The sequence below is a fragment of the Brachycentrus maculatus genome, unplaced genomic scaffold, assembly GCF_059751285.1.
Source record: "Brachycentrus maculatus isolate JH-2025_06_01 unplaced genomic scaffold, ASM5975128v1 h1tg000261l, whole genome shotgun sequence".
Classification (NCBI taxonomy): Eukaryota; Metazoa; Arthropoda; class Insecta; order Trichoptera; family Brachycentridae; genus Brachycentrus; species Brachycentrus maculatus.
Genome location: NW_028281012.1, coordinates 3,027,494 through 3,038,603, shown reverse-complemented (window position 1 = coordinate 3,038,603; position 11,110 = coordinate 3,027,494). Strand labels below are relative to the sequence as shown.

The window sequence follows — 11,110 nt, the reverse complement described above, 5'->3', positions numbered from 1 at the left end:
GGTAAGCAGAAAGGATGGAAGGCCCACTCTTCTGTCCTGACACACACTTCTCGCCTCCTTCACATCCATACATCTAGTCATGCATGTCCTCCGATTACACAGACTTGTGATACCACCAGATTTTAGATTCTGATTGATCTGATCGTGCCAAGTCTTTTTCGGCCGTCCTCGTTCTGTTTTCCCGCTCACATTGGCCACATTTATTTTCATATTCATTATCACGTTATCCATTTGCCCCACATATCCATGCCAACTTAGAGAACTCTTCCTAATCTTTTAAATTATTCTTTGTTCAGCCTTATATTCCTTTCTTATTTCTTCGTTTTTGATTCTGTCTTACAATGATTTTTCATACATTCGTCTGAGGGAGTGCATTTCAATAGCGTTCACACTGCTTTTATCCTTTCTTTGCCAGTTCCATGTTCATAATGTCGGCGTTATTTAATGGATAATTTTATGCCATTATTGTTTAAATATGAATGAAGCGCAATCATGAAGTCTAATTTTCGACAACTTTATCGAGCAACTGGGGCCATATATCGGCAAAAACAAGGCGAATGTTGACTTCCAAATCACCCAACGTCTCTGGTTCATCAGCATAGAAAAGTGACTTTATGGAGTTCACAGGTTCATTTTGGGAAATTATACGCTCGCTGTGTGGTATGTTGCGCCATCTTGTTGAAACCAATCTCTATCACATCAATGACATTCATCTGAGGTTCGAAGGAGACCGTAACATTCTGGCCTGATGCGGACCTTTAAAAAAATATGGGTCAATGATTCCACCCATAAAGCTCTCCAAACAGTGTCTTTTAATGGATATAAGGGCGTCTCGACAAAGGTTTCTGGGTTTTCTCCACTGCAAATTCGGCAATTCTGCTTATTGACAAAGAATATAATCAAAATTATGCCTCATCAGTAAATAAACTTTTGAAAAAGAGGATCAAGCTAAATATTGTTATCGGCCCATTTATCGAGCCTACGACACGCATAATGGTCACACAGTTCTAACTCTTGCACAAACTGGATCTTGTAAGCTTTTAAGACAAAATCTTTCCGCAGAATCTTCCACAAAGTTGATGGGCATAGCTCCAATGCCGTGCACGATCGCGAATCGATTCCTTTGGATTCTCCTCAAAGCTACGTTCCACAGGAGAATTAACTCTTGTGCGCACTGTTTGTCGTCTTTGTGGATGCATATTATCCACTAGAGTGTACGTGGTGCTAAAACGATCCACGGTCTTCCGAATGACTTACTCGGATGTCGACCATAAAATGCACGTAGTGCACGTTTGGCTAATCGAGCCATGATTTAAAAAAATAAATTTGCACAATTTGCAGGCGCTGTTCTGACGTCAGTCTATTCATGGTGAAAAGGCAAAACGTACTGACTACAAACCAACTGTCAACTGTTAAATCGACAGTCTATAGAAATAATCTTGTCAGTTTAAAAAGCAAACCACCAAAAAAACACCCTTTACTTAATATTACATGCGAGAACCATTCAACTTCGGTGATAATATCGATTAACTCTGATAAAAAAAATCATCCATCAAAAATCAGAAATAAATTTCTAATTACGTTGTCCGTAAGTAAGGGTTCTCATATTTTAAAACCGGTTCTGAAGGTTTTTGTGTTGGATTATTAAAACTGAGTATCATCAGTTTATTATTATTATTTTTCTTTATTTTAAATTCTTTTGCATTACATAACATAAACTCAAATACAGAAAAAATATTTATAAAATATAAAAATGAATACAAAAAAAATCCCACAAAGGCATGGCCTGTGTGTGGGTATACAATATAATTTAGTCATAATAAAGGGTATAAGGGTATAAAGGTTTTTTAAGTAGAGTTAGAATAATAGTGTTAATATAATATACAAAAAAATGCTTGACTGTCAGAAATTAAAAGCTTAAAAGCATGTACTACAAGAAAAATTAAGTTATCATTTCTTTTTTACCAGTTTACCTCAAAAAAAGTAATCGGAGAAATATAGTAATATATTGCTGTAAGATGAATATATGTATATATATATATATATATATATATATATATATATATATATATATATATATATATATATATATATATATATATATATATATATATATATATATATATATATATATATATATATATATATATATATATAGATATATATATATATATATATATATATAAATAAATACTTTTTCGGATTTTGGCAATATTTAGAAAATAACTTGAGATAAAAAATGAATATTTAGAAAAATATTTATTTTTGTTTTGTAGGTTTTTGTATGAACCCTGTTTACAACCACACTTCGCACGTATCAAGGGCAGAAATTGAATGAATTCAAATAGGATCAAAGTGCTTTATACATTTTTATCTTCAAGATTCACCAATAGCCAGGTGTAGTAGAATTAATTAATTAACTTGAGTAATCATTCTATCAATTTGGAGATCTTTTATTGTAAGCTACTTTTATCAATATAATCTTTCAAAACATAATTCAATTCATAATTTCTTTCGAAACACGAACACATTGTAAATTAATCGCACTGTCTATAATCAATTACACTTCATTATTTGACATTGTTTTCACCTTTTTATCAGTTCATTGCGTAATATGTTTTTTTTTTTATTTTATCACAATAAAACATTACAAATATATTCTTATTATTGTTTTAATGAAACATAGATTTTTATTTGCGATGACTTCCTCTCTTTTCTCTACTGACGAGCGAAGACGACGAGAATTTCTTGCTAGATTTTTTTTTGTTTTTACGAGGGGCATATGTAAAGTAAAGGCTCCAAAGCCCCCCACACACAGCGCTACACAAAATCTGGCAGCATTGTCGTGTTTGTTGGTCCTTGTTACTGATATTTACATTGAAAAACAATGTTTTCTCTAGGAAAAAACTTTTAATTTTACACACCCTTGATTGTTAAAATATTTTTGTCGAATCTATTTATATATTAAAAAAAAACCCTTCATTTGAGAAACAGCGTTTAGTTTAATAAGGTTCTAGTTGTAGATTATAGTATTATAAACGCCCATTTTCTAAATTACATTCCCGAATTCATTTTTCCATCTCTGAATTCTGAAATTCTGGATTTTAAAATCGTTACATGATGTTTTCTCTAGGATAAAATATCAAATTGATGATATTTCATTATTGAAAACATAAATTTAAAGACGCTTTGAAAAACAAAAGATTTTTTATGGAATAAAATAGCAAATTTATAGTTTTTCTAATCCCAAGAAGGGCAGATTTGTTGGGAAAAACTATTAGAACTTTTTTAAAAGTAGGTACTAAATTCACTAATACTCTTTTAAGAAAATCAGTTTTCTACAGTTGGTATGTTGGAAGGTAGTGTCCGATGATTAATGTGGGTTTCTTGCTGTTGGCAATTCGTAACAATATTCTAGGCCGAGAAGGACTGTCTCCCGTTTTCGTTTTCCACTTTTTTTTCTTCAACTTCTTTTGGTAAAGATTTAGAGTTGTGACTGCCAGAAATGATATACAAATCGCTTCGTACGAAGTACAATTTGCCCGATCGGAGGAGAGTGTAATCAGGTGATCTGTAATCAGGATTGCGTTGGACTGTATTCCAGTTGGTTTCGTGCGTATCCATCTTGTATCGTTCATATTGTATACCAAAATCGATATTCTTTTTAAAATTCTTTAGAAACGAAGTTATATCTCCGAAAAGCAAACAATTGAAACCGATTATTAAAAAAAAGAATAAAAAAATTGTATACGGAAGTTGAACGCGTGTTTTACAAAGTGAATTCGTCCAGTCGTCACAGTAAATGGTGGACATTTGAATGACATATTGTGTTGAGTTTGTTAGTAATCTCTCTGTAATATAAGTACGCTTATACAAAGATACGCTTATTTTTAGTAGTACAATCGAGTAATTAGAGTCAAGATGAACGAATTCGACAGTCTGCGTCAGGAGGCGGAGTCTCTGAAGAACGCCATCCGGGACGCCCGCAAGGCGGCGTGCGACACCAATCTGGTGCAGGCCACGAGCGGGCTGGAGCCCGTCGGGCGCATCCAGATGCGGACGCGCCGCACGCTGCGCGGCCACCTGGCCAAGATATACGCCATGCACTGGGGCACGGACTCGCGCAACCTGGTGTCCGCCTCGCAGGACGGCAAGCTGATCGTGTGGGACAGCCACACCACCAACAAGGTGCACGCCATCCCGCTGCGCTCCTCGTGGGTGATGACGTGCGCGTACGCCGCGTCGGGCGCCTTCGTGGCGTGCGGCGGGCTGGACAACATCTGCTCCATCTACAGCCTCAAGACGCGCGAGGGCAACGTGCGCGTGTCGCGCGAGCTGCCCGGCCACACGGGCTACCTGTCCTGCTGCCGCTTCATCAACGACGGCCAGATCGTGACCAGCTCGGGCGACATGTCGTGCGCGCTGTGGGACATCGAGACGGGCCAGCAGTGCACCTCCTTCACGGGCCACACGGGCGACGTGATGTCGCTGTCGCTGGCGCCGGACACGCACACCTTCGTGTCGGCCGCGTGCGACGCGTCCGCCAAGCTGTGGGACGTGCGCGAGGGCGTGTGCAAGCAGACCTTCCCGGGCCACGAGTCGGACATCAACGCCATCACCTTCTTCCCCAGCGGGCACTCCTTCGCCACGGGCTCGGACGACGCCACGTGCCGCCTGTTCGACATCCGCTCCGACCAGGAGCTCGCGCTCTACTCGCATGACAACATCATCTGCGGCATCACCAGCGTGGCCTTCAGCAAGAGCGGCCGCCTGCTGCTGGCGGGCTACGACGACTTCAACTGCAACGTGTGGGACTCCATGAAGACGGAGCGCGCCGGCATCCTGGCGGGCCACGACAACCGCGTGTCGTGCCTCGGCGTGACTGACGACGGAATGGCCATCGCCACTGGTTCCTGGGACTCCTTCTTGCGCATCTGGAACTAGATTCTTCCTCGCACCCACCACCGGTCGTCGCGACTGGTGCATCCTTGTTTTTAATTCTCGCTTTGTGATTTTTTACTTTAATATGCTGGATATTTAACACATTGACTACGGGGTGCACATATTTGTGCGTTTCAGAAACCTTGCGTTGCGGCGGGGTGCACATTTTTGTGCATTTCAGTACCTTCAACTTCGTACACTGAAAACACGTCTTAGATTTCTAGTTTCTTTTGTCATATTTGCTTTGCTGTGTAGAGCGGATAGGTGTAATCATAGTACAAACATGATTATCTATTCTTCACTGGTTCAAAACCGAGTGTGTTGATGTAATCAATTTTTGTTTGATCGATCTGATCCCTGCAGTTTGAAGTTTACTGCCATACTTTCGCTTGTGTAATTGCGATCAAATCTCACCTGCCGCAAGTCACATTTTTTAAAAAAGAAACTACCCGTACCAATGTGTAAAGAACTACTTGCAGTAGTTATATTAACTGTTGGAAGCCATAATGGTGCTCGCCACTCATTATGAGATGTGAATGAGAAGTTGTAAAAAGATTTTAGTGTAGGCTTACCTTTAAGTCTGACCGTTGCGTCGAGCAAGTTGAGCTGTTTTATACCCTTCCTAAATACTAGGCCTTGCTAGTGAAGCATTGTAAAATATGATTTCAAACTCTTCTACCTTGTATTCTCGGAAGATTATTATGTTTTGACTATTATATATGTTTTGTTATCGTACTACTGCATCCTTCATTTCGGAATATGTTTATTACCAAATATGATTATTAAAATACCTATAATCTTTTCTACAAACATTTTATAGAATAAAAATCATCCTTATGAATAATTGGTTCTAAATCTTGTCCCTTATGATATGTATATTATATTAAATATTTTAAGAAATTGGTTCTAATTCTAGTCCCTTATGATATTTTAAATAATTGGTTCTACATCTATTTTTCTTTTAGTTATTAAATTCTAGTCCCTTATGATATGTATATTATATTAAATATTGTAAGAAATGATATAGTATATTTCCATGCTTTGTCTATTAACCTAATCACTGCGTGCTCACGTATGACCACGAGCACTCGAGGCAGCATGAGCCGCCGGTACCCGATATTCTAAACTTTACTTTAAGACTGTATGGCTGCTCATAACTGGCGTGAGCGTCGCACTGCTGTTGCCTTAGGTACTTACAGGCCTTTGTAAGCGCAGGAGTGATTGGGTTCCAAATAGTGTTTCGACCCTCCAATGTGTGCAGCGATGTTATCCAAATACCATCTGAACTGCTGGGCCACACCCTTCTTCCTATATTACCTATCTTTGGCTCCAAAACGTAATGAAATATTTACTAGGTATAGAAAATGCATAACGTGGATGATTTATGCTGCATTTATTCTAAATATGTGTGACTGCGATGTTCAATCGTGTAGAAAATGTAAAAGAATTCTTATTTATAAGTAGGAGTTCATGTGTTCATCATTGTTCAATATTCAACAAAAAGTTTTATACCAGTTGGCTCCAGATACCGAACTTGAGGTATTTATGACTGACTTGTTGTATTAATTTTCATTTGGAGACATTTTGTCTTAATGTTATGATAGTGCTATTTCTAACCACTAACCGTGTATCGATGCTCTCTGTTTTTCTTCTATATATAAGTCCATTCTTGTAGCCTTGGGTTGTTAAACATAAATTGTACAAAAATTGTTGGGTACAAATGCTTCAACAAATCAATACACAAATTCAATTGTATTTTGGGCTTGTGCAAATCACTCTTTTTGGCATCACAAATTTATTGAAAGGATATCCCTTATAAATTAGATATATACATGACAAATTACTTAGCCTTACTTATTATTATATACTTATTAATAGTATACTTCGTAAATAATTGCTGTACATACTTAAATACATTTTCTAACAAAATATTGCTCCCTAAGTAAAAGTGAAACTGAGAACATTTTAATACATTAATGATATTACACTGAAATGTTTTGATAATCATTACTTTTTTTTATTTTATTGTATCTCCATTGAATATTTAACTGTGACACTGTAAAAGGCAGCAACGATTTTAAATAATTGGGAATATTAAATTGTTAAAAATTACAATGACTAATTTTAAGTTCATCCTTTTTATATAAAACATACTTATCTCTGAGAAATCCCTCAACCAATCAATAATTCGCACATAAATTTTTAACCTAACTTATTTCACACATAGCAGTCAATATTCATAGCTCTTCTTAACCCAATCATCAAATATGATTGAATATTGCATTTATTTTAACTTTTCACTTAAAGACCGATAATATTGCGCCAGTTGCTCATTGAAATAAATAATTTTATCCTTTAATTGGAAAAGTCCATTAGATTGAAGATTCGTTTATTTTACTTTGTAGGTAATATGATGGAAAATGTAAGTTTTATTTAATATTTGATTTATTATGTACATATACAAAATTACTGTTCTCACATTGATGTAATGAATTGCAAGTTCTTAGTTTATATGACAAATCTGAAGAATTCTCACTTATTATTAAATTGGCCATAGAGTAACCACTCCATACAAATAAACCAAACAAATTCCTTTGCTGTAGATTAATGAAATGTCGACTGGCCTTATTCCACACTGATTCACTTTGAAAACAGTGTTTTAGACAATTTACATCAAGATTATTATTGATTGGCTCAGTATGGCTATTCAAAGTTTTGCGCTTTATTCTATTGATTTGAACTGAATCTATATAGTTTCTGGAGCAGTATCATATGACATTACACATACAGGATTAGATTTTATATACCCTGACCATGTTGGTCGTCATGAAATGAAACCACTAAGCTTGTTCTTCTGTATATTAGATTTCTTAATCCAGTAATGTTTGGGATGAATCTCTAAGTTAAGATTGTACAACATTTTTTATTTTAAGTTGGTGCATTTGTATTGTGATAGTTATTAAGCCTGGCATTTTATGTATTGTGTAGCTCAATGTAGTCTCTAAGTTCACAACACCAAATGAATGAACAATAATATTAAATACAGTTGATTATACAAAACAAATGAAACATCATTACAATAAAAATTCTAAATCTTGTAATAACAAATATACTCCAATACAAACCTTTTATACGCATTTTGAAATGTTGCCTTAGAGGATATAATACCATTTTTGTATTTTTCCCATTTACCTGTGTCCTTTCCTTACGTAATTTGGTTGTCGAGATGTAATCAATGTTACGATGGGTACAAACCATGAATTAAGGCACGAAGCACTAATTCTACGCAGTAGAGTTTTTCTTGTACATTACTTTTGTAGGATCTCGAGGACAAATTACAAACATACCCATTTCATATGTTGTGTGGTAGATTGATAAATAGAGTTAAATATTGTGTTAAGACGTAGGTATGTTAAGACAGGCCAGTAACTAAATTTGGTCATATCTCAGCCCGACATTAGTGAATCTGATTTCCTTACAGATTTCTACATACATACTAAAGATGCACCAACTAGTCACCTTAGGCAACTTATCGGCCACTACCTACAATGCTGACTCGAAACTACTAAAAATGCGATTATTTAAGTAAAATAACCACAGCCTAAGAGATACAAAACAAAAAGGTGTTTTTTTTCTTTAAAATTTTTGAACAAGTAAACCAAATTATCAACAGTACATTATTTAAAGATTTTCTGCTCCCTCAGATAGAAGACAATCTCTTTGTATAAATGTTTCCTGCTTCTGGTATAGGCTATCGAACGGCTTGACTAGTCGGTAGTAGGGTAGTTAACCAGTTGTCGGTGCATCTCCATCATATACATCACTCGGTTGTAATTTTACCTTATACTTAATAGATATAGCATTTTAAATATGATGATGTATCGTGAAATGTGAATTGTGCGATTTTCTTTGCAATGTTTTATTATTTGTGTTGCGATTTCTCTCGGAGATCTGAATATGTTGTATTAATCTAATTTAGTACTTAAATAATCCCATTCTAAAATCGATGTAATATTTTGATGCACATATTCAGACCTTAATGTATTGTGAAACTTATTGATTTGCTATTTCTCACTAGCCAAACCTTTGCTGAAGTGGATTATAACTTGGTGTGAGATTTTGTTATCAATTTGATTTCTGTTCATTGAAAGTTTTGTTATATTGCGTATGTTGAAAATATTTGATGCGTTACTTCAGTCTTTCGAAGTTGATAGAACAGGATGTATTTGAATTGATATTTTATAACTAAAGATGTGCGTAACAGTATATGAATTTAGATTGATTAAAATGCTTTTGTCTTTTGCTAGCGATGTATACCCACATATTATTACTACTAATAAATTCGTAATGTAATTAATGTTTTTATTTATGTCCTTTTACCCATTTAGCAACGATTGTTTTTTTTCAGCAGGCATCATTCGAAAATAAAGAAACCTAAATGGGCTGCAAGACTCGGAACTCTAGATTCTTTTTATCTTGTGTTAATTTTATAATCTTAACTAAACTTAAAAGATACATTAGTGATTCAGAAAGTTTCGTAAATGGTCACCGAGGAATCTAGAGGTACCTAATGGTTAATCATTATTTTGCAGTTACCCGATCGATTGGTATTTTTCACATTTTCCCAGTTAACATTTCTTTCAAGATCATGTTTTTAATATGAAATGTTTAAATATATCAAGAGCTGGAAATACACAATTAAATTATAAATAAAAAAATAATAATGCAACAACTCTTGTGAAGAAGTTTTTACTGAGTTCGGTTTTTGGATTTTTTGATAGCCATTTCTGCTAATGAGTCGCTTTTACCAAATGTTTTATGGCATCATACTGAAAATTTATTAATGTAAATTGTGTAAAAATTAAAACAGCTGTCAAATAAATTTGTTTTGACAAGTATGATGAAGATGAAACACTGCGCGTCTTTTCAGTAATAAAAAAAAAGGAAATACGAGGGTTTATTTTTTGTATGGTGGGAATCTTAATGCGGGATAATCGATAGCCCGCAACTTAATTTTCTTAAAACTCAGGTGACATTTAACCTTAGATAACTAAACGATATTTGTTGATACATAGTAACTAAACATTCCTCAGGCGGACTACACAATTAAAAACGTGAAAAGTATCAAAAGTATTTATTAAAAATAGTAACTGGTTACATGACACTTAAGTTTGGTTTATTAGGAATGAATGTAAGAGACATTTAACAATAAATCACTATTCCGCAAACAAAGCCTGGCAGGTGCGGGGTGCAGGGAAGTAAGTGCACTTGACTTTCGAAGAAGGGCGTCATCGCATGGACAAATGTTTAGTTAATGAAATTGAAATTTTTACTTTAAAACAATTTTTACCAACACAAAACACCGTTTTTGTATTGAAAAGATATTTTTTCTTTATAAATATATGGTTTTGATAAGAAAAGAATTATTGAAAGGCAAGAAGTTAAATAATAAATATATATTTTTTTCAATGTGTATTCTAAAAAAAAATGCGCAAACAATACATGTGGCTCCTTGCGCAGCCGGTCGCATACTGAATTCTACTTTTGAGGGTACGCCCTTAATGATCGAATTCAAATTATTGGTCCGTGGGGATTCATCTCACTATTTTACACTATGCAAGTTCTTACTCAAAAGAAATGACGAGAGTTTTATTTCGCAGGAAAGATAATGGGCTAGCTGTGCAGTATAGATATCTTTAGCTTTATACCTCTGGACTTTTATTTCCAGCGACTTTGACATTTGTAAATTGGTTGTCAAGAAATTAGCTATACGGATAATGCATATTTTATTTTGTAATAGACCTCCAGCCATGAATGATTTTGGTTGTCCTTTTTTGTCAGTTTAAATAGTTTTTAACCATAAATATTTTCCTGGTACCTGGTTTGACCCCTATTTGCAACCAGATTGTACATAGGGCACCGTATCAGATCAAAGTAAGGTGATCAGTCCTTTGTTACAGATTATTGGATTTAAAAGTTATATTTATTTTATGATATATTTGCTGGGATCCAGATGAATATAGTGAAGGACATTACTGCTACACGAGAAAGGAAATGGAGAAGGAATAATAGGTATGAGATTCAGGATAACAGTAATAACTATGACATTCGAGATCGCATATCTGTCAACCTCAAGGAAGATGATATACAGATTAGCAGTGCATCAGTT

General features: G+C 35.1%; 1 pseudogene across 1 annotated transcript; it reads left to right on the top strand.

The window, feature by feature from the left end:
- Positions 1-3,402: 3,402 nt before the first annotated feature.
- Positions 3,403-8,070, top strand: LOC148305846 (guanine nucleotide-binding protein G(I)/G(S)/G(T) subunit beta-1 pseudogene; annotated as a pseudogene). The gene has a single exon (XR_015838105.1). The product of XR_015838105.1 is annotated as a guanine nucleotide-binding protein G(I)/G(S)/G(T) subunit beta-1 pseudogene (transcript).
- The last annotated feature ends 3,040 nt before the right edge of the window (positions 8,071-11,110 follow it).